A 25474-nucleotide genomic window follows, 5' to 3' on the forward strand; every position below is an offset into this window, starting at 1 on the left:
AAACTTTCTTAATGGTTCAGTGACTTCGAGTTTTACGCCGATTGGACTTTTAGTCGCGAACTTGTTTTGTTTCTAGAATGTGGTTTTGCGAGGATTTGTCGTATATAGAGCAAGGTACGTGTTGTTTTATAGATACATACAGACAAAAGATAGAACTATATGTACAATGTAAACGTTATAGTTGTGATAGCTTGGTATGCATTATAACTTTTCACAATGGGCCAGCGTGGTACACATGACTAAGTCATTCTTGTTAAGATAGAAGACACGTGTCAAACAGCATGATGTAATAAATTTGTGTTGATAATATATTAGTTATGGATGATATAACATCTGCACTAAAGGCATTATAATGAAATCAAAAAGTACTATAAGTGGAAATGTTGCTATGTATTTATAGTCAGATACCCTCAAAATTAATTAAGGGAATGAAAAAAGAAAACAAGACATACTAATGTATAACAAAATATTTATTCCTCTATAGTAATTTACTGAAAGCGCCTGAGGAAATACGTTAATATAATAATTATTCAATTAACATAAAACATTCGCTTTTAAATAAATCCTGTTAAGAATGCTCAATTACAATATTAAAAAATAAATCGTAAGACACGATTTAGGTAAATATTATGTTTACCTCAATTAGTATTCAAGTTATAAAAGGAAAAAAATGTTGTCTACTTCTGGCCTTGCCTACTAACTACTAATACTAAGTAAAGCCGTGAACACACGAGGCTAATAGCAAATTAAGGTTAATCTTGATAAAAACTGTAAGTGAGCGTGTGAATTATTTAACATAATAATTTATTTCTTTTATGAACACTATTTAATTTTATACCTTGTATGAATTAAAATAAACGCTGTAGCAGTAAGATTTATTTTCCAGTAAATAAATAAAATCTTAAACGAAGGTGGTAGTACTTTTATTGATTCCATTCCGGCAGCACTCCCGCTTATTTACCACGCTGCTGTACCCTGCATTGAAGGGTATGGTAAGCGAGACGCTTATCCGAGGCGTTCCAACTTAGTCCTCAGGGGTAGCAAGACATCTGCCCGACCGCAGGTAAGACGAACCTTATCCGGATTTGATAAGGATAAGGATGAAAGATGTCCATTGGCGATAGATTATACTTACGTGTAGGTGGACCGCATACTCGGTTAGCTTCTTCTATATTAAAGAAAATATATTTGTTTCAATGAAAGCTAATATGAAAACCCCTTCTTAAATAAGGAGTAAAGTTTCCGTTTTACCATACCCGATCCGTGCATTCCTGAAATAACAAACTTAGGGGCTTCCGTAGCCTTTCAACATCACGAGATGTAGATTTATTTGATCCTGTAAGCTTTGTACTCTGTTAAAGTGAACGGAACTTGCCGTCGCCTGTGGCTTAGCATTCTATTTGGATTAGAATCAACTAAAGAAAACACGTAGGTATACGATAAATACAGGCATTGATAATTTTGTCACTACAACGTCAAATGAAGTTCGTAATTTTAAGTATACCTTATAGCAAATAGTAGATGATAATTAAAACTAAATTTAATAGCGAACAAATTTTTCTGTAGAAAGAAGTCCAATATATAAATGTTTTTAAAATAGTGGATCTGTTAAAATGTTAAATTTTGACTGCGACCACTTATATCTTTATTTCTTTCTTTAACAACGGTCTTACGTGTAGGCTATTTTAAAGGGTATGGTATGGTAATGGTGACTCTTATTTAAGATATTACAAACATGAATTCTATCTGGGGTTGATGACAGATGTAGGTACTTGGGCATCACTGACCACTTACCATCAACTAGCCTGCATGTTTGTTTGCTTCTTCTATATTATACTAAAAGAAATGACGTTAATGAAATCTACCTGCTGTGTAAACAACCTTAAAACTATTCAATTTACTGAAGGTATCGCAAACTTCTTCTTAATTGTTATTGTTTAATTAAACAAATTCGTCGCCTTACTCCAAGCGTAAAAGTTTAGCGTCAAATTTCTAAAGATGAACCAGATACAAGTGACTTTAATATTTTTAAGGATTAATGGTGGCTATTTGTTTTGGGTAATTGAGTTACTTTATTTAATTAAGTAAATTATTCATTCTCGGTTCAAGGAAGTACTTCGTTAATTTTGGTTTCACTAGAATTCTTATTTAAAAATTTTCCAATATTTTTTCGAATCTGGGTAAATTTATAACTAATCCATATTCAATTAAGTTAATTAAAATTCCTATATTTTATCCTATAGTTTCCTATAGTTTATATTTTAAGTTTAGCATTAAACGCTTGGATTGAAAATAAGAGTTATGATAGAAATATCTTTGAAAATAAAAAAAAATCTAACGCTCTATGGAACATAGAGTGCAGAATATATTTAGAATTTAAAGAAATAGAATGATAGATAGGCACATTTATTATAAACAAGAAAATAGTAATAGTACTTGTTTATTGCATCAACTAAAAAGGATTACCTAAAATCAATAACACGTCTACGTATTGCGCATTATTATTAATAAGCATTTGCAATCACTAATGAATTCGAGTAAATGTTGACACACATTATACCATCGCAATAAAGTATCGCTTTAGGGTATTCAGAACACAATTTGGAGATACAACAATGCTCAATAAAGGCGTATAATTCGAACACAATAACACTGAATGAACACTCCCTTTGACACTACCCTATTAATCTAAACAAAACGTTACGTAATCTAAATTCAGTTTCAGTCTCTGTGTAGTAGGAATTGAATTTCAAATGTCTACAAATGATGCTAAATTAATATCGTGTCCCATGAGATGACAGTCGGGCTAAATTGCTACAGCATTTTCGGTGGGACAGCAGGTGCTATGAACTATGAATAGTGTGGCGTAATCTCTTAGATGCCATGCATGGTCCTTTGTAGTGTCACTTGATATTATGGAATTCTCTTGCAACGGAATTTAACGCCCTCGTGTGCTCTTCCATTATGCTCGGAATAACGTGGATATAATCGACAAGTCTTAGTAGAATACGGGTTGACATAACGTTATGGATATACGTATTATCGTGTCTTATAGTCGTTTATTTTTAACTAAACCTCTATGAAATGTTTAGAAACTTTTTATGAAAAAATGAGCGACTTCGGCATTACAAAAGTTATTATACTTTTTTGGTGGAAAACTTACTTACTATTATTATTTATTTTACATTATATTTTAATGACAGTGGGTTGCTATAAAATATTTGAATTCGATAAATTTACGTTCAAAGGATTTAAATCACGTAGATCTCAATGACAAAGTCTACCTCAAATTGTGCTTAAAATAATGGGTGACGACCACAATATAATATATAAAACAATATTTTATGTAAATATGTATATTGACTAAATTTGCATTTTGGCTGCGACATTCTTCATATTTGCATTAACTATTTATCAGGATCTCTGAACCTGTTTATACGCAATGACAGATATCTAAGACTCACACTTCATAACCTGAGCAGGCCAATCCATAAACCAAGTAAGACGATTAAACATACCCGTTCATCTGAGAATCTTGTACACACTGCTGCAACGTGAACTGATGCTATTGGTTTATGTGTACTGTACACATTGAGGCATGTATTAGTTACTTGTCGCTCCGTATACGCTCCATATTGATACATTACTGGTTTCACGCTGTCTCAGGTCACTATCTGCAATACTGGACATGTTGTTTGTGTTCATTCAAGGTATCCGCACATTTTACTATTTCTTATATCTTTAATATATTTTTGTTTACATTTTACCTTGTTCAGTCAGCTTCATAGTAGATTAACAGATTCAGATTTCAAAAATAGGTATACAGTTATACACCATACACCATAGCGTCATAATTAGAGTAACATCGCAAGGTGTCAAAAGTAACACGTATACGTGAAAAATAGATTTACATCGTTCGCTTCAAATGTAGTTGAACAATATGAAATGTTTATTTCGCTTATTTAGTGTAATGTAATATTTTTTCTGATAGAAAAAGTCATTAATGGCCTATGGACATATCTATTAAATCCCAAATGATGTCCTCGGGGAGTACGTTAGAACGGTTCTTTTAAGTTTCATAGATACCAAGCGTGTATTTCGCCTGATATAAGTGAATTTGAGCCCAGAGACACGCTGTAATATTTCACATCACTTTTATATTTAATCGTAAACTTTAAGAAAAAATATGTTGATTTATGTTGAATAAATACATACCCAATGAATAAATATATTTTACGGTCGCGTCATTCGTTTCTTTCAACGAAGCAGCTGGTTCAATAACTTATAAGAGCGTTCGTGGGTCTCTTTATGGAAATATCTCGATTTGTATTACGTATCTCAGTCATAAAATGCCTATAGACATGTCATAGTCCTGATGTATTCCCTCATATGACATGGGGCTCTTCAAGAGGGGTGTAAAAAGAGCTCTTCTTCAAAGCCAGCGATGCATTGGCGACTTCTCTGGTGTTGCAAATGTCCATAGGCGACGGTGACTGCTTTCCATCAGGTAGCCCGTCTGCCTTATCGTTAGGTAAGATAAAACAAAAAAAAAATACATAAATCACTACCTTATCTTACAATGCAGTGTGACGGTTCCCTTACTAACTTCCTTGTTCGCAGTCGAGTACCTGAGATCAAGTTTAACTATCTCGAGCAATGTGTGGAGCTGCTGTCAGCAATAAGTTAAGCGACAAGCGTTTGATGTAAGCAAATATTGGAGATTCGAAACCTGATACGTGAATCGATTTGGAATATACCATCAGAGGATATTGGGAGTAGCGACGTGATAAAGTTAAATTGAGATCAATTTAGTATTACTGTTAGATAACTTTGTATTATCTTTACAAACTTATTTATTTGATCATGATAGCCTAATGGTATAAACTCGGAAACTCAATGGGTGAGTCCGAGGTTCAAAGTTATATGCGTATTAAAAAAAAAGTGTGTGTGTGTCAGCTACGACGCACGATTGGAGTTTACTCCTTACGAACGATAATTATGATATATATCGAATAGAAAATAGTTAATGACGTTTTAATGTTTTATATATTGCTAATTATTTTTATTGTAATAATTACTTTCATATGGGATTTGAACTTACTGTATTTTAAATTAATAAAAGCACTCTTGATTCATATTTTGGTTAAAATCGCTACTTCCTTTTTGAGAGGATATGATGATTGTAATAAAAGGGAGGGATTGTAATGGATCATTACAAATTACGTTACCGCCCAGCGACATGTATACCTACATGTCCGAAACGAAATGTACCGTAACCGTCCACGGACATGTATACATGTCCGAGTTTAGGACCTTCGTATTTGGCTTATTTTAAATTATCTGTGTTTTATTTGTAACTAAAAATACTTTTAATATGTAGTCTGTGAACCTATTTTACCGATACAACGCATTCCTTCACGTCACTAGTACAAAAAAATAAAATTATGACATTTCTATTCAGTGACTTCACTGGTGTTGCGCGTAAAGGGTGGATATATATGTTTGTCTCTTTCTACGTAACGCCTCAACTTTTCGTGTTACACTTGATTTTACTCCTCATAAAATTTCCGTACTGGGCCTTATAACTCAAATCGTTTCTTAAGGAGTAAACTCCAATTACTTGTCCCTTGCAACACTTGAGGAAACTTGCACTTAAGAGTTATTTAAGAAAAATCTCTAAAATGTGTGAAGTCGACCAATCGCACTTGGCCAGCGCGTTAGACGTAAACCTCCCTCTGTGTGTGTGAGAAGACCTGTGCCCAACAGCGGGACAGTAACGGGTTGACTATCACGACTTGCTTATTCGTAAAAATCAATATAACAAACGAAGTTCAAATTTTGTATCGAAGAAACAATTTAATTATTTATCATATCTTCGTGTATAAAAAATGAACATTTTACCAGTAGGTACATACTCTACATACATTACAAGTAGGTACATACTTTACATATCTCAGGAGGTAGGTACCTACTATTTAATATTTTTTCTAATGAATGCATGGATTATATTTATCGCATGTTTAATTCAATTCCTATACGCGCAGATGAGCAACACGGCTGATTAATTTAATTGCTTGTATCCAACCATTACGATAATTAATTAATTCCAGATAATTCTATTAATGCTCGATTTTCCTTTATTATCAGAATATGTTTGATTCAATACTTATTCAATTTACTATTCTTATTTGCGCAAAAGAACCAATAATTAAAAAGTAGTATTAGGCATATTATTAGCATTAGAATTGAAAGGGTATTAGGAACTATCTTTAATAACTAAAAACTTACCCTTACTTACTCGTATTTCTCCCTAATCACAGCAGTATTAAGCGCTGGTGTGTTCTGGTTTGAAGGGCTTGGTAAGGGAGGCACACTTTTTAAGCCATGCCTGCTTAATCCTTAAGGGTAACGGCGTACATCTGGCTGACATCAAGTAGGACATCTTCTCTGAAGTTGGTTACAGATGTCCAGTAGCCACTTACCACTTGATTGACTGCATGTTCGTTTGCTACTCTTATATTTAAAAAAGTGGCTAATACTTAACATAATAAACTGAATCGTAAAACTTTCATCCCACAGGCACAATTTTGTACTTACTATTTTTGTGTCCACGTAATTTTGCGTGAAGTTGACAATTAGTACTTAAAGCTAACCGAGTTTGTACGCGCTAGCCAATTTTGTTTCAATGCTTTAGTCCGTTTCATTTAGCCAAGTGTGTGCGAGTGAAACGGAACAAAAGGTTCTTTTACACATAATTAGAGTAACAGAGTAGGCAACAACAACAAGATACTGGGACAGTGGTTCTCAACTTACCTGATTTCAATGATACATATATTTTATATATTTAATTTTGCTTAGTAGTATTTTTTAGGATTTATTATGTTTTTATTCGCTGAAAAATGTATTAAACTATTCTTTAATGATTAGATAGATAATATTCAAAATGAAACTGTATTTTTCCTTATAAGTACACGTACCAATGAATGTTTATATCACAAGTGCATTAAGTTAAATTCTTGTATGATAAGAATTCACCCATTCATTTCTTTAGGCAAAAGTAAAAATTGGCATATTTTATAACAAAGACCATACTTACTTATAGATTTCTGCTAGATCTTAAACTTAGACTTCATTACTATGTTATTTAATATCTAATAATACAGTTGTAGCCCACAATGTAAATACCAATAAAAAACATGCTTAATAATAATACGCATGAAACATATTTTTATAAACAGTTTGAGTATCACTGAAAATGGAATCTTCCTCTGACGACGTGAACTAATTTAGTCTGTTGTGGAAACCTAGAAACTTCTTGCCGACTGCACTAACCGGCTTCGTGGTAATTGTTTATTTTCGTAGTAACATTACTCGGTTGTATTAAATTACTGTGGCTGTTTTGATTAATTAGGCATTAATAAAAATAGTAGAGTATTTTGTACTCTTTTAAGCGCTTTCAAGGTGAAACAACAATTCTACATGAAGGTTGTAAAATATAGTGTTCGTTTTTTACCCGACTAAAGAGGGTAATGTTTGTCGAGTATTTATGCATGTGTTATTTATGGCAGGTCCGACATCTCAAACGGCTAATCGAATTTTAACATAATATGAGGTGTCAGTGGATTTGTATAAACCGTGCGAGTTATATAGGCTACCTTACTTTCCTTTCCAGTTAATTATATTTAGGGACTCGGGTTTTTATCTTTATAATAATTTACAACATAGTCTAAAATGAGCATTCAATGCACTTGACAGTAAGTGAACGCTGGTCCTCAAGATGTCTGTAATAACTGGGTTATTGGATAGTATTAAAGCTCTAATTGAAGCCGGCCACAAATGAGTTGTTACCCCCGAGGACTAAGTCAGGATGCCTCGTGTGAAAATCTCATCGTTACAACACCCTTGAAATCAGAAAAATATTAAAACTGCTGCTATTAGGCAGCATTAGGTGTGTCCGTAGTGTCAGTGTCGAACTACGAGATTTACTTTAAAAAAATGTAAAAAGGATGAAAATAGTTTCAACAAAAATTTTGTTGACCAATTTTAGGTTGATTGAAAAGTTTGTACAGCGCAACAAAACCACATGATTAGCCGTTGGTGGTATTTGCCGTTCGGTCTCGTTGTTAAAGTAATCAGTGTATGTTGTATACTAGTATAGACTCATCACCTACTACTGCGAATTAAACTCGCATAGTCTGTGTAAGTCTGTGGTGATTTAAATTTAAAATGACATGACCATAATACCGAGCGAGTTCTTTGTGTGTTAATTACAATTTTATTTACGCGGAGTAGGTACCTATATTATTGTTATTTTGGCATCGAAGTATATCATGCTTGCAACATTTCAAAAGAAAAAATTGAAAATATAAATATAATAATAATAATCAATCAATTAATTGAATTGATCAAAGTAAATCCATACGTTTTAAACTATGATTGTTACAAAATTATCATATGTAAACCAATTGTTTGTAGATTTTCTATCATAAAGAACAGCAAATACCCATTTCGATACATTCTGCCGGAATCATATTACAAAAAGTTATTTATTACTTTTCAAAGTAGAACATCAATATTGGGATATTTTAATTGCGGGGATTACTCACACACTTCATAAAAAATCTTCATAAATCTGAATTTGAATATCATCATTTTATAACGATAGACTGTAATCAGAAGTCGGTATATGAAGACAGACAGGTACATAAAAAGCTAAACACCAATTACAAACGGAGCCGCACGGAGCAATCTAGTATGTAATAATTCCCATTTGTGAACGGTGTCACAGCGGGGTGATGTATTGTAGTGGCACGAAACGTAAACCGCATATGAATGTCGACGCGGAGATGAGTAATACGATATGAGATTTTAAATTATGGCGCTTCTCGAAAATTTGGACGGGAGAATTTGTGGTGCGTTTAGACGAAGCTTAGCCGAGATTAGGAAGTGTAGTCGCTTAGGTCGTGAATCCACACAGCTCAGACGTCGGGTACGGTTGGAAGGTGGATATGTGACCTGTAGTAGCTAGATTTCAGTTGCGCCTTTGTGTTATAAAGCCAGGTCTTGGTTGTTATAATTGGATGACAGTTTATCCTAATCTAAGATAGTTTGGTCTGTGTGTAAAACTTTCGGTTAAACTAAACCATACCTTCCTCCACAAATTCTCATGCAAACATTTAATAGCATCATTTTTATAACGATAGGCTCTAATAAGAAGTCGGTATACTCGTATGAAGACAGACAGGTCCTCGTACATAAAAACCTAAACACCAAATACAAGCAGAGCCGCGTGGAGCAATCTAGTATGTAATAATTCCCATTTGTGAACGGTGTCACAGCGGGGTGATGTATTGTAGTGGCACGAAACGTAAACCGCATATGAATGTCGACGCGGAGATGAGTAATACGATATGAGATTTTAAATTATGGCGCTTCTCGTAAATTTGGACGGGAGAATTTGTGATGCGTTTAGGCGAAGCTAAGCCGAGATTAGGAAGTGTAGTCACTTAGGTCGTGAATCCACACAGATGTCGGGTGCGTTTGGATGGTGGATATGTAATCTCTAGTACCTAAATTTCAGTTTTGCCTTTGTGGTAAGCCTTACGTACTTCTGTATGTTATCGTGTAGAATTATATTACAGAATTCAGATACAATAATTTTAGTCCCACATGTTAGAGACTAATTCATATCCAAGCCACGCTGAAATAGGATAATAGTATTCTTGAAATACTTCAAGACTTGACTTGACTGTTCTAATTTGAAGCGTATGTTTCAATTAGTCCTTAAGGATAAGAACGTGCTATTTTAGAGGATCCTGAATAATTGAAATTTTGTTGAAAGTTAATAAAACTTTTGTTTGTGTTTGACAACCCGCGTGGTAGAGCGGTAATATTATTATAGGTACAGGTTAAGCATATAGATACGGGTCAGATGTGCGAAGTATTTCGGGTTCAATACCCGGCCAGACAGATATCTGAATGATGAGTTTTACTAACAGTTCTGAGTCTGGATTTTAATGTCCATGGAATCAACGACACAGGGGACAGGGGAATGAAAAGAGTTTTTACTGGAAGCCAGACACTGGTTAAATTCTTCTTTTTATGTGCCAATTCTGACGATCTACCAAATTTTCCAATTTTGCGATTTGTTCATAGGATACAAACCTTTTTTTAAAAAGGCGAAAGAAAAACTATCATTGGTGACAGCTTAGTAAAAGTAGAGAACACTAAAAATAACACAACTGAGAAAAAAATAAATAACTTATTAGATTATGAGAAAAAGTAATTATTTACGCAGACACGTTGTACGTGACGTATACTAATTTGAAAACATGCATCGAAGGAAGGGCAAACGCCTCGTGTGCGTCAGCAGACCATATTGTATTTAAAAGTTTTTGTGGTACTTATTTTGTATTTATGTTTATTTTTCGTTTCTAATTCGTATTCTAAATATTCTGTGTGAAATTTGACTGACAAAAAAGTAACAGGCCCTGGTAAAGATTTCTATTACTCAAAATCACTTTTTTTATTCAGTACAAAAGTTATTCAAAAACAAATAGGGTGATTAATTTTGCGCCATCCTGTAGAAGGTGACTTTCAAGGCAAGCAGTCATATGTATAATATATATTTTAGGTACTGTGACTATACTCAAAGGGGAACATTTAAAGATAGATCTCTCCATTGTTTAACTGTGGCGATGTCACTATTGCATTCTACCATCGAACTGTTACGGTCTCATTGTTAAGCATGGACTGTCAGAATGAGAAGAGATTACCTACTTAGTAACTTCCATCATAATACCTAACTAGTAAATGCATTAGTAGACTTCACACTTTCACTTTTAAGAATCTTTTAGAGACCCAACAATGTTGTGTTCTTATATTTCCCGCGAATGCCCCTTACGAATTAGTTAAGCAGTTTACAGTGTTAACCATACATAATTACAATATCTTGTCAATATGAAAATATGCACATGAACTGAAAATCATAGCTTTTTTTTTATAATATAGGAGTAGCAGACGAGCATGCAGTCCACTGATGGTAAGTGGCTACTACCGCCCATGAACATCTGTGATCAAACCCAGATAGGATTAGATATTCCTACCTGAGGTTGGCCACAGATGCGCCGCTACCCCTAAGGACTAAGCTGGAACACCTCGAAAAAGTATGTCTCCCTTACCACACCCTTCAAAACGGAACACAGCAGCGCCTAACACTGGTGTTATTAGGCAGAAATAGATGTGTCGGTGGTTCCGCCGGAGTCGTACCACAAAGGGTTCTACCACCTTCAGCATTCAGCATTTAACATAATGTAAAGAATTTCAATTTCATTTCTACATTTATTCACTCAAATAAAAAAACAATGTTTACCTTATTTATATGGTTAAATTATTAAGGACTTTTAAGAATTTTTACGCCTTCATTTTTCCTTTTTCTGATAAAACCTAAAAAATGATGCGCAAGATTTCTCAAGAAATATGTAGCACCGGCAATAATTAAAAGAACCTTGACCACGTAATATAGCGCCATCTCACGTGAAATGCTAATTTAGCTTTTGATTAAAAAAACCGTCAAGTTAGAAAAACATACGATATTTACAAATACAAATACAAAAATCCTTATTTGTAGAATAAGGTGTATATATTGGTGTTATAGTCAGGAATTTTCGCTCATTCTGCCATAAATGGCGTGCAAATATAATTTTAAGTCGCATTTTATAAATTCAAATTATTAAATTGTAAATACTAATTTCCAATATTATTAAAACTGTAATAAGATAAAATGTCAATAACAATAAAATGTCAAATATAGATAAAAATGAAAAAGTCAGTGGTATCTCAATAGAAAATGTCATGTTTCCATTGCTGACATCGCCCTACATGCTATTTCATCATGTTACAAAAGCATTGTACATTTTATAATTACAAGGTTTTTAGTTTCAAACGCTGTAGTGTGTTGATGTTTTTGTGCCATATTTTACATATCTCCCCTGAAGCTATTAATGAAGCAATTATGGGTCTATTTTAATGAAAAGAGAGCAATTTTGTGAAAACTTGCGAGTCATCTTATAATATTTTACAAAAAGATCCGGTCTGATACGTTTAAGGCTCCTACACACTTGTAATATTTCTCGAATTCATCTACCTTTTTTAATTTTACCTTTGTTTATATTATTGTGTACTTTACTAGGTAAATTTTGTTATCTCTACATAGATATGATTAAACAATGATGCGAATCAAAAAACCTAAAATTTCTGTTCTTATTCTAACTTCTAATTTACAACATTTTAGTAACAATTTAGTGTACGAACAGAAAGCATTTTTTCTTTGATCGAAGTTAAAAAAATATTAAATATGTTAGATATGTTTATAATTTTTTACTACATCTGCCATTATTTAATCCAAATGCCAAATGTCACGCAAAATATGAAGTAGGTACTGCTGACGTTTCGTTATTTGGATTCTACGAGACTGACTTTACGATAAATATGGTGGAGAAGATATCTTTAAAAATCATATAACTTAAAGTTCCACTAAAATATTTCCATTGTGATATCTTTAAAACTGAAAGTAGTTCACTTATTGGGGAATAAAATTTTAGAATGCTATAAAAATCTTTACGGGTCTGATGATGATCGCATACGACATTTATTCTACAATTATTTGTATACTTTATGCCTATTATGAAAATAGTGTTGGATGCATAAAAGCACATGTGAATTATTTAGAACTCCCATCTTAAAATAATTATTTAAAAGCTATGTTTAAATTTATCAATGTGAAATATGCAACATTATTTAAAATTGTACATTTTTTCGGCGCTCGAAAAATTAAGATTTTCAATTTATTAAAATACAATAGCAAATAATATAAAAAAAAAACAACGTGAATTATAGATGAGTTGAAAATAACACTTAGGTAAGGGTATGAAATTGTTATTGAATACAATTTCAAATAATGTCTATTTATACCTTTCCAACAACATATTAAAATATTTGTAGCCATTAATATCTAATGGCAACAAATAAAATTTTATGTCTCATTAAATTTTATAGATATTTGATTTTATGTATAGGTTTTATGTTATTCGTTTTATGTAATGACATTTCTATATTTTTCTTAACAATGTATTTGTAATAAAATATGCACGTATCAGCTTACTTAAAATGTTTGTATTGTATTATAAAACGTACAAAAGTTAGCTCCTTATAGTGGTTGGTACTCATAAGACTAAATCAACATAATTTTTAAAATGAATCTTTATTTCTGGAACCTAAAACCATGAGTATTATCTACTATTGTTACAGACATATCACACTGATTCATGTACAAACCACATAATTATTATTATTATTATTAATTTATGTTATTAATAATCACATTATTGATTATTAATAATTTATGTCATTTATGAAATATTTTTTTCTTTTTTTATAGTTTTGGAATATTCAGTCTTGCTTTGAGTTATATTAGAGGACAAAGATGTATTAATGTAAATCTTGATGATTGTGGAAGATAATATTTTATTTCTTTCTGAGCGTTCTCATACTATATTACCTAATGTAAAGATGCCCTTAGCTCGCTTTATCAAGCTTGCACGGCCGGATAATTTACGGAACATTTTTTGCTAATACAGAATTAATGACGGGGCGTTTTTTCGGCTCCTCCTTAAAACGTTTTCTTTCTTCTCCTGAAAGCGGACAAATTTCGAATGGTGGTAAAAGGTCAGAATTACTTGCCTTAAGAACGAGCAAGCCTTTAGCGTTAATCCAATATCATACTTCTTCTTTCAAAAGGCACTAGTGATATAAATATGTAGTTGCTACATTCCATGAATAAGCAACTGATCTTTATATATGTAGCAAAACTAATCCTGTGTGATCCTTATAAATCTTCAATTCAAAGAAAAACGTTATACCAACAATATATTTTACTATACAAAACCATACCAACGGCTACTTTTACCGAAATGTAAATAATTATACCAAAATAATTAAGTCCCCGTGAAGTAATCGATAATAACTTCTAAGGTTTCCAATATGAGTTTCCAATATAAAAATGGTATATTAATATGATATATATATGAATTTATTATAAAATTATGTGACATTACTTTGTATTCAGAAAATTTTACATTTCATAGTAAAAAGCTGCAACCCTTTGTCAGTCTAACTGCTAGGCACAGATCCTACAATTATGAAAGAACCTCACTATATTACATTGCTCCATACTATGGTATTTACCTATTTACCGTTGAATAAGTTACATTTATATGTCGTAAGCCTAAAAATATGTTCCTCAAAAATTGTTGTCCTTTCGCAAGCATGAATCGCGCAATTTGCAACAGAAATTCATCAATGTGTTGAAACGCTAAATTAACCTGCCGTATTTACAATATTGCACAGCTCTTAAAACTTTGACATATTTGCCGCTTCATCCCACAGCTTATGTTTTTAGCCGGGGATAATTACCCTGTTCTACCCCATTTCCATTTTCAAATTAGAACGCCAGACTTAATTTCAAAATTATCCTCTCAAATTCGGACCATTTTAGACTTTTTCGTGTTTCCTGCAATTGTACATTGAGTTACGAGGGGCTGTTTTTGTACTAAAAGTCGATTTCAGTGTTTATTGTACTCGATTCAATTATTGGTTGGATTAAATTGTCTCTGTTAGTGTCCAAAATAATTTGTTATTTTTGTTACATGATTCGTCGGACCTGTAATTTTATTTAGCAAATTAATTAACGTTTATATCACAGAGCTTTATCTAAAAAAAGGAAGTAAAAATATAAAAACCTAGAAAATGAGTACAATATGCGGACGTAAAGTAATTTAAGTACTACGTGTAAACTAAGTACTTGAATGAATTTTACGTTTATACGGCTAAGGCTAGTAACCTTGTGAGCGCGACTAATAATACCCTAATATCAGTTATATTAACTTCTAAATTAATGTGTCATACATATTAAACATCTGATATTATGAAACTTCCACCTATTCTCATAATATTGTACGTTTTTCAAAGTTTGAAATCTCCTCTAAGAAAGTTAGTGATGCATTTTGAAATATCTGAATCAACATTCAACATGCATACCCAATTGTCTACGTCAAACATATCTTTAAGACATTTCTCGAGCATCGTCTCCAATAAACAATCTTCTTTTAATTTTCATAGAACTGAGATTGACTTGTTCAGTGGTGCGTATTTACGATAGTTTTTTTTTTATATTTTTGCATACCAATTTTAAATTTACCAAATCATAGAAGATTCAAGATATTAAAAACTATAACCAGTCCAATATTGTTCCAAATCTGGGTAAATGGTCTTCAGTAATACTGATAAGGAATGGTCTAAATAAATGAATAACCAAGCTCATTGATGTAAGTTTTCAAACTTCGAAACATTTATCTCGCATATATAGTTTTTTAATATTACGAGTAAATCGGACACATATATCTTTAATGTTCAAAGTATTATGTTATTCTGGCACACACAAAAAGGGCGCAATCGGTCATAACTAATAATAAATACACAAAATGTACTTATTTTAAATAAATTGACTTATAATGAATTTCACATACATACTAAACTTTAGGTCAACAAACTCTCTATTTGAAATTAATTATTTTTGCTTTAACGGTGAAGGAACACATTATGATCCTAATTGAGTGTTCCCTAAAACGTTCTCAAAGGTGCATGGCTCTACAATCAATGAGTATCTCTTTAGTGTATTACCTCCATTCTCAATCTGAGAAGAAATAATGTGCTTAGTATGACAATAATAAGTGGTTAATTAATTGCAAAACTGTTTCATAATTTGAGGTATAGAATCGTCCAAAATCCAGTAATTGCGCATAAATCTAACTAATCTGTACTAATTTCAGCTAGTTTAATATTCCTGTAGACAAACTGTAACTCGGTATTTTGTAATGTGATCGAATATTTGAAATAGGTAGATAAACATTGTGTGGAATCCGTTCACAGCCGCCGGTCCCATAAACGATTTATAATGTTTGATGTTTTAGGGCGTAATAGGAAAACCGTAAAGGAAACAAAAGCAATTTCCTTTGACAAAATATTACTATGTATATCGAACGAAATACACGTATATTAATGGGTGCTTCTTTATTGGGACGACAACGGCACGGTACGGCAACGATGCTGACTGCAATTCTGTCAGTTTTGTCAGTGTCGGTCATAGCTATAAATCTAAATAGATTTCGCGCTTACCGCCGTTCTGTATGAAACCAAGCATCCCAGTTTTTTACCTACTGTGACTTAACGATCGTGATCTATCGAGGTTTATAAGAGAAACATAATTTTAGAACCAAAAATATCAGGGAAATAAAAATAATCGAAAGCTTTAATCGATACTCAATAAACTTATCTAGCGAAGAGTTTTCTGGTGCTGGTTTTAATATAAATATTCGAATTTATATTAAAAAATGCAATAACGAACTATATAAATTGACATACATAAGAGCCTTGCTCTCCTTTGGGATACCCGAAATACCTTTTGGGACGCAAAGTAAATTTATACATTTGCGTCGTCTATTAGATATTATGCCGTTGCCGTGCCGTACCCTTGTCGTCCCATTAAAGAAATGCCGTATGGGTGTCGGAGCGGTTATAGCCCTGTGGCGCTGACATTTCGGCGTAAATATTGAATAGACAGGTATAGTCTGATTCATGATTAGGTATCCAAAATGTAAAAAAAGAACTGTCATTGCCAAAATACGATTACAGGTATTGCAAACCCTAACAAATTAACAAGAAACGAAATCTTTCACGAACTCAACAAAAAACAAAAACTTAATAACTGCACACAATTAAAAAAAACAAACACGCTATGAAAACTATACTAGAAAACATTTGAGTTCGACCACTATCACGAAAATGAATAATATCAACTACGAAACTTAAAAATGGCGGTACAAAAAATTTTTTGGATCCCGATTGTGTTACCATTATCACAATTCAGTTTTGTACCATAAATCTTGTTTTTTATGCAAATGTGAATTGATTTTAATTTATTAAGATTATTATTTTATTATCGTTGTATTAATTGAATATTGTCAAAAATAAGAAACTATCATTTGAAACATATTTTCTTGATAGGTTTTAGGTAGATTTTTTATTTGTTATAATACAGGACAGTATAGTGTTTTATAGAGTACGGTATTGTAAAAGCTTTGATAACATGCGTAGAACTGAATGCTTGCGAACATATGTGATCTCTTTCTGAGAATAATCGTACCGTTTACAACGCAATAACATTTTTAGGTTGTAAAGCGTGTACGAAACAATATTAAAATCGATTTGACCAAATTCATAATAACCAATTGTTTCCGAATTGAGATTAAAATTCGGTATAATAATCCTATTATACGAAAAGATAACATTATACTTCTACCTAATTTTGTACTGACTTGCCACACTATTTCAACCAGAATACAGACTCGATTAAAATCGCAGCTATAAGTCATATCGTCAAGTTGCTGCTATAAGTATACAAATAATTTGGTTACAGTGCCACCGTAACTAGACTTTCTAAATTTTAAATTATAGTGGTATCTACTATAATTTAAAATTATTATTTACCGGTAAAAATCCAACTGTTTACATAATTATTTCTCTAAGTACATGTAACATGTAAACAAAACATAAGTTACTACGCTTTAACTCAAGTCGCAAACAGAAATTTAAAGTTTTTTTCTACATTTCGATTAATGACTGATACTTGTACCAAGTTAATTGCAATGCATGAAGCATTTACATTCTTACCTACCTTAACATTCCAATAAAATATTACTTTATTGTCCGTACGTAAATAATGAAGAAATAATGTCAATATTGACGATGGATACAGCTACAATGAAAATTATAAAAAAACTATTTTTGGAAATCGAATTTTCAAATCAGAATTGACTAGTATATAAATTTTGAATAACATTTTTTTTTTACTTTGACGTAGGCAACGAATATTCAGCCCATTTAATGTTAAAATGTTACGCACGTGTACATGTAACCAACTCCATATAGAACAGATTCCACCTGTAGTCGATTACAGATGCAATGCCGCTCCTGGGGGTTACTACCATCTCTTAAAACAATATTATTTTAATCATACATTTAAATTTCGTACTCAAAATGATGATGATGCAATATTGAAACAAAACAACAACAAAACAACAAATTTTCTGAACTATGATGGTTTTTAAAAGATAGTGGTAGGCCCCCTGTACCCTTACCATGAGTTTTTACGTTTTGACAAATATGTCTGTTTTGGTATTTGCTTACGTATTTGCCCATACAATTTTCAATCAGCGCCCCTAGCGGATTGTGTCAGAACTAGGAAATCGTATGGGCCAATACGTAAACAAATACCAAAACAGTCATATTTGTCAAAACGTAAAAACTCATGGTAAGGGTACTGAATACGAAGATCGCGTCATATGTGAGTCAGCTGGCATCCATATACTTCCACCGAAGTGCTGCTCAACTTCACGCTAAAAAGGTGTAGATTAATTGCCTACAGAAAAATGTGAGAAACAGACTGTTTAAAATGAATTTATAGGTCTATTTAATAAAACTTGTTCGTTAATTACCAACAAGACTTATAAATAAATTGTAATACTTATTTTAATGTATCTTAAATTATACTTGCGTGGTTTAACCTTGGCTAAATATATGTAAAAATGCATATGCATTTTTATTTATCGTATTTTAAATGACTATTCTAGTTTGTAGACTGTGAAACTATCAAATATATCAGCAAAAGTGCAAGGTTGTCATACGAGGTAATACATTATGTTGAAATGCCATATGATTTGTCTTACTACTTCCTACAGTCCTTAGTTTTAAAGAAGTAACAAAGAGAATCGTCGTAATTTTCGTCCCTTCACTTAAGTCAATAGGCTTTTTATTTAATATTTACATAAGGTTGGCAATAAAACTGGTCCACAAGAGTTGCTATTTAAAACAGGAAATCTCCATACAGGATTCTTTTTATATGTTTTATTTAAATTCGATTTTTATATCATTATTTTATAAAACAAGGGTTCTGTACTATGCCAAGGTTTATTTAAAAATGAAGTCAACGTTATAATATTTATTACTCTTATTAAAATGTCTAATGCTTCATGCCTAGGGCGCGTCGAATGTTAGGTAGACAAATTCGGTTAGAATCTAAAATAGAAATACATATATTTATTTTACTTTAATAAATAAATAAATTCGAAACCTATCCTTGAAAGAGGTTTAACATTTAGTTCAAGTTCAAATTGGTATGCAATTTTATATGCAAACATGATCTAATCAAAAAAAGTTTGCATTATTTACATGTAAAATAGAAACTCATTCATAAAGTAATAAATAATAAAATTTCTTTTTACTCGTATACGTCAAGCAGTTTATTTCCATTACATGTGATCAATTTAAAAAAAAAACGTATTTTTTTTTATTTTAAAAGTAATCCTTAAGTTTTTATCTGGTGCGGCCTTTTTTACTTATAATATCCATGTACATTACGGTTCTTTACACGTTTATCACAATCGTGTACTGTGACGTGATAGAGATTGTCTACCATTGCAGATTACCAAGCCTAAAACCTCTCGCTGTAACATGTTCCTCCCTTGTACTATTCGGTTAACGTCTCTGCAAACGACTGGCTACTCTCCAGGAAATAGTCCGATCTTGTTCACGGAGGTACCGGACCCTTGTCCTGTGCGGTAAAATTATTGACGATTACAGTAAAACCAGGACTAATAAGTAGCAATCTGGAACTGTGTGCATGGGAGTTTTGATGTAAAATGACGCATTCAACTGAGTGTGAATGGCCACTATTATTTTGTTTTATGTTTTGAACTATGTCCTTTTTCGTTTAAATTTTGCCGTTGAAGCTATAACTCTTATTGATTAAAATTCGCATGTTAATCAAATAAGGTGTTGTCGAGTGCGGTAAGAAATTAAAGCCAAGAAATGAAATTCACTCCACGTGAATGAAACGAATACATTTTCAAAATATTTTTAGTTTCCAAGAATTGAGAATTTTACTCTAGATATACATATTTGACATTATGTAGATATAAACTTTTTCAACAGCGAAAAAAATATTTTCTATGAAAACTTACATAACATTTTCTTTAATTACATTCTGGAAGAATGGGAGGTGTCTTGTGTGGGATGCTACGTGTGTCGACACAATGGCACCATCCCATCTTCAACTATCTTCTAGGGCAGCTGGTGTTGTGGCTACCGATGCGGAAATACGCAAACTGCAGAAATATGCTAGTCTCAGTCGAGACTATATATTTCTGCCGTTTGGTGTAGAGACGATGGGGCCGTGGGGTTCTGACGCTCGATCTTTTTTTAAACACCTTTCAAGGCGTTTGATCGAGTGCACCCACGACCAAAGGGCTGGCGCTTACCTCGGGCAAAGAATTAGCTTTGCTATTCAGCGAGGTAATGTCGCCAGCGTTTTGGGGACTCTTCCAAGAGACAACAATTTGGATGAAGCTTATTATATTTAACTATTTTATTATAAGTATTTTTATAGCCTGTTTCATATATTATTACATCCCTATCATACTTATTTATTATAAACCCTCAACCCTCTTAATAAACATAGTTACTTATTATAAGGTTAATGATAGCCACCTGAGGAACCCTAAAATTATTCCACAAGGTTCATTTACACAGACGTCCAAGGTCAAAGGAAAATTTAATATAATTATGCGTTAGTAGAGTTATATAGGATTGTTTGTTTTATTGTTTTATTATAAAGAATCTTATAATTGTAGAATTATAACACTGTGAATTGTCACAAAGAACGAATTTTCCATTATATTACCCTTAGAATTTGAAAATAGGTTCTGTATAATGGTGTTAAGTATTTTCAAATTTGATTTTACCTATAAAAGTACTACGAGTACAAGGTATACAGTATGTATACAGTGATCGACAGTACCATTCAAATACAGTAGATTTATAGTGATCCTCTCCAGAGGTTCTCAAACTTATTTCGTATAGCTAGTGCTCCCCAATAGGTAGGCGAAAAAAAATCCTGTAACAATAATCTGTCTCAGATAAAAAATAAAGAGTTACTTATTTATTATAAAGTTTTGATTGGAAAAAGGTACCTCGCAAATCACCAACCTGGCCATTTGGTCTTTATTAAAACACAAATCGCTATAATACCCCCGATTTTTTGAACTCTTCATCACCTCCAATTGGCCTCTAGCGCACACGAAAGGACGGTATCGCCCACTTTGAGATACACTGCTCTGGTAAATCTCACCAATCTTTGGGAAAAACATTTGAGATCAAGGGAAGCTTACGCTATCAGGGTAGATAAAGCATTATATAAGGTTTCGGCGATTATATATTATATTAACATTATCGTGAACATATTTTCGTTGAATATATTTATGGAACCAAATATTGGGCCTTCTCGTTACAGTAGTGACTACTTGTTAAACATAATGTTGACAAAGATAATCTACATACCACTAAATATTAATTTCTACGTAGCGAATGTTAAAAGAAGGTACTGAATTTGTCATGCCTTGAGCAGTTACAGTATAAATCATACTTTGTCTATAATATTGTCTAAAATATACTAAAACTTATATAAATCACGGCAATGCGTTAGATAAATTTGGCTTTCAGCTGTTCCAACCGAATGTACTACATATTTATGAAACGATGACATGAATCGTTCGGGCATGTTAATTATGAAATTATATAAGACCATAAAATTATATAAAGCATGTACCTACGTACTAATGTGGAGGATTCTTTCACTAATTACCGCTTTACAAGAAGTAAATTGTGATTATATTGATAGTAAATACATAGCCTAGTATTTTATCAGTTTAAACTAAATAAATATTTATATATTTGTTCAATACGGGTAATTAACATTATATATATTTTACAGCCGAGAAATCTTACTACGCTAGAAATATTTTAATTATAATATTTCGCATAGTTGTTTTATTTATTTATTTCTATATTTTACAATGTACAAACCTGTATAATGGTTCTGTATTGTTTTATTTCACACTAGCTCTTTTCTGGAATCTCTCATATTATTTTTAATTACCAATATAGCAAAAACAGGATCGAACACTGCAGCATCCAGTTATTGAAATGATTTGTTACGCATTTGTTGTCCAAAGCCCTATTGAAAACCGATTTTAATTAAAATCGGCTCTGAATTAGAAGCATAATGGAAGTTAAATTGAACCACTGTTCACACTGGGACATCACTATGTCCCTGATATTTTATTTTTTTATAATACGTGGAAATAACGTCTCTCCTATAGTTACATAGTTCATATTTTCCGCCCTTATTACTTTGGTGAAATGAAATAAGTACGTGACATTTTTTGTTAAAGTTCATTAATTTTTTAAAAGTCCCTCTAAAAACGATTAAACTATTTCATAATTGCATCAGGTTACAGACATTATAATTTGAGTTATGTGGGTGTTTGAGATTTTTTAAATAATTGTACTCGTATGTTTAATGTATCCTTTTCCGCTTTCATAAAATATTTCCATTAAAAATAAAGTGCCTCTACAATTTCACAATAAAATTTTAGCTCTACTTTTTTGTATTTAATCGTATTATTAAAAGTAAATGTGCAGTGAGCGTTTCCAGTTTAGAAAAAACATTCTTTAATTCTGGTTAAAAATCATCGTTATGCAATCTTATATCCTTCCCACTCCTTTATTTTAAATATCTGTTTATCCAAGTTTATGTTACTATAGTATTATATACAGACCCTTATTGATTCTATGAAAATATCTGTGCAATAAAAATTAAGTATTAAAAAAATTACGTAACAATTTCCCTCCAACTAATAATTTATTTTTTTGTTTAAGCACATTTGTGACTGAATGATCCGGGGTGTGATCCGAGCGACCACAGCCTTATTGAATCCGGTCCATTTTCCTCATTCTACAGACTCTTATTTCGTTTTGTTATAAAGACTTTAATCTGCCAAGACTTGGAGATTCTGTTTAAACTTTTATAATTTTCGTCTTAATTTTGTGTTTTACACGCGGATATAAAGCCTGGTATAAAAGTACTACGTTTTATTATAACACACTAAGTAACTCGCCAGGTTAATGGATTAAATAAGTACATACATAATGTTTATATAAAAGACAAGTTTCCAACCGCCGAGTCGCTCTTGTTCCCTTCCTTGTATGGTTTTCAAGTTTTAATTAAATCCCCTAATTATTAAATTACAACTCAAGTAATTCCTAGCCTTTATGATCGAAATTGTCAATCAAAATAAATTGTACAGACAGATATACAAAAGTACATTTATGTTTTGTTATGTTACATTTACTCGTAATCATAAAAATGCTGTGGAAAATTCAAGCAATTAAGTGCAAAAAAGAAAACAATATATAAAACTACAGACCGAAACAGAACTTAACATATTTGTGCAAGTTAAAGGCAATTATCATTACGTTACACGCAGAAACACGACAAAATTATTCATAAAATACCCAAAATCGTAACCAGTAAATGAATCACGATTCCGGTACGATTGAGGTCGTTATTACAAGACACCGGTTGTTGCAGTGACTGGTCTATGACCGTAGTTTGTACCACAAAGCCTTCGCTGACGCACGCGATTGTCCACAGTCGAATTTGGCGCAAAATTTAAATACAAAGTGAATAGTTTGCGAACATTTTTCGATGTGCTCATTGTGATTTTAGTACTGATTTGTGTGTCATATAAAGGTAAGAATAATATTTAAAATTTACAAGGATTAACTAACAATATGAAATCAAAAATCATTGCAACTGTTTTATATCGTTCGCGGTATTCGAAGACCCAGGACTTCTTAGAACAGCCAGATATAAATTGGAAATTATACTTAAAAGTATCTATACTGCAAACTAGTAAGGTTAGTCACCTTAAGCCTATTGCCGTTTAAGTTTATGATCGTAATGCATAATTTATATTTTTTTAATCAAAATATATTTTTATACGTGAATTTAATACCAATATTGACTATCAAAATGAAACTGAGTTTACTTTTTATATATTTTTAAGCATAATTTAAATATTTAAATTTGTTTTCAAGATAAATTAATAATTAATATTAAAATTATAATTTTAAAATTCTATAAATTTTTAAAATCAGCACCACCGAAAATATTTAATAGCCACAGCTCATGAATATGAATTGATTTTATGTCCATACTAGTGACAAAGAGCAATATATCAGTTAAACTTAATAATTATAATGTCAACATTATAAAACGATAATTTCCAGCTTATCTGAACATTTATCTGTTCGTATCGGTTCACTATTTCAAGTCGTAAAGTAATTACTTTCAATTCTCATCTCAACTAAGGTCACAAGTGACTGCGAGGTTAAGTGGATAAGATTCCTGTTTAAATTAAATACATCACGAAATATAAACATAATATTGTTTTGCTTATCGAAGCCTAAAGAAAAACACAAAAAAATACTTCATGAATTACATTTCTTAAAACTTTATAGATAATATATATCTGCGAGTTTTTACATTTTTAATTTACATTTTACACAATTATAAGTACTAAATACTTCCAATATACAGTAATAAAATAAACTATAAACTAAAAAAGAACTTATTTTCAAAATAGGGGTACCAGAAAATTATAAATAAAATAAGCCATCTCAAACTGTAATTCAAAGCTTAGGAATCTACATTTTTATTAATTTCAATATTTTTATCCGATGAGATACCCGTGCGGGAAAATATGGGGCTGTAATGGTTGAAAATAATTATTATATCTCTACATAATATGCGAAATAATTATTATACAAAATTTTAATGTTACTTATTGCCTCTTTTGGTAAAAAGAAAACGGCGAATCTTATCTAATATATAAAATTCTCGTGTCACAGTTTTCGTTGCCATACTCCTCCGAAACGGCTTGACCGATTTTGATGAAATTTTTTGTGCTTATCCGGTATCTATGAGAATCGGCCAACATCTATTTTTCATCCCCCTAAGTGATAAGGGTTGTTCACCCTTAACATTTTTTTATTTATATGGCAACACGACGTTTGTCGGGTCAGCTAGTAAATAATAATAATATAAAGTCATATCGAAGGATATCGATTGAAATATAACATAGGGCTTACTCTACTTGTAAAAACAAACGTCAACACCACAATGAACAATTTGCGATACTTTATTGCGCTTTCCGCATTCCGTAATGATTGCATCAAATATTACAATATCAGTACTTGAATCAGTTAATTGAATTCCATTGAAAGGTACACGTTTTGTATATGATGCCAATATTTAGTGGTGGGTATTTAGTGATTATGGTTGAAACTAAAACCTAACCACGGCATGTTCAAATTCATTGAATTTTATTTTTCAGGTATTTCGTAATATTAAAAAAATGTTTACGACGTCAGAAATAAGCGGATTTGGTAAAATATTTGA

At 31.9% G+C, this 25474-nt stretch overlaps 1 protein-coding gene across 2 annotated transcripts in view; it reads left to right on the forward strand.

The window, feature by feature from the left end:
* Window positions 1–23498: 23498 nt before the first annotated feature.
* LOC140744850 (uncharacterized) overlaps window positions 23499–25474 on the forward strand; it is a 36323-nt gene continuing 34347 nt past the window's right edge. For both annotated transcript variants that reach the window (XM_073076542.1, XM_073076543.1), the window contains exon 1: window positions 23499–23764. The gene's annotated coding sequence lies outside the window, so the exon portion shown is untranslated. The remainder of the gene's footprint in view (window positions 23765–25474) is intronic.

Source organism: Epargyreus clarus, unplaced genomic scaffold (assembly GCF_041222505.1).
Source record: "Epargyreus clarus isolate Ecla_fem2 unplaced genomic scaffold, WU_Ecla_fem_2.2 ptg000009l, whole genome shotgun sequence".
NCBI classification, from domain to species: domain Eukaryota; kingdom Metazoa; phylum Arthropoda; class Insecta; order Lepidoptera; family Hesperiidae; genus Epargyreus; species Epargyreus clarus.